The sequence below is a fragment of the Pogona vitticeps genome, chromosome ZW-PAR, assembly GCF_051106095.1.
Source record: "Pogona vitticeps strain Pit_001003342236 chromosome ZW-PAR, PviZW2.1, whole genome shotgun sequence".
NCBI classification, from domain to species: Eukaryota; Metazoa; Chordata; class Lepidosauria; order Squamata; family Agamidae; genus Pogona; species Pogona vitticeps.
This window is the reverse complement of record NC_135800.1, coordinates 3,321,121-3,321,874: the sequence shown is the minus strand read 5'-3', so window position 1 is coordinate 3,321,874 and position 754 is coordinate 3,321,121.

Below are 754 nucleotides of genomic sequence, written 5' to 3'. Positions count from 1 at the left end.
ACCTGGGGTCCCCAGATGTTCTCGGACTGCAACTCCCCGAAATCGTGGTCAGCAAGTAGCAAACGCTTCTGGAAGTTTTGGTCCAAGAACATCTGGGGAATCAAGATTGGGGACCACTGTTTTGTTTCATTCTTAAAGTGGATATGAGTTTGCTGTCATTAAGTCGTGTCTGACTCTTCGTGACCCCATGGACCAGAGCATGCCAGGCCCTCCTGTCTTCCGCTGTCTCCCGGAGTCGGGTTAAATTCATGTTGGTCGCTTCGGTGACCCTGTCCAACCATCTCATTCCCTTCTCCTCTTGCCGTCACACTTTCCCAACATCAGGGTCTTTTCCAAGAAGTCTTCTCTTCTCATGAGATGGCCAAAGTATTGAAGCCTCAGCTTCAGGATCTGTCCTTCCAGTGAACACTCAGGGCTGATTTCCTTCAGAACGGATAGGTTTGTTCTCCTTGCAGTCCAGGGGACTCTCAAGAGTCTCCTCCAGCACCACAATTCAAAAGCATCAATTCTTCAGCGGTCTGCTTTCTTTATGGTCCAGCTCTCACTTCTGTACATCACGACAGGAAAAACCATAGCTTTGACTATTCGGACTTTTGTTGGCAAGGTGATGTCTCTGCTTTTGAAGATGCTCTCGAGGATTGTCATCCCGTTTCTGAACTTGTATTACACTCATAGCAAAGAACGCAAGGTTTTGAGGTGTCCAGGCATTTCTGTCAAGGGGGAGGATGACAGGCAAAGCAGGTTGATGCAGGCA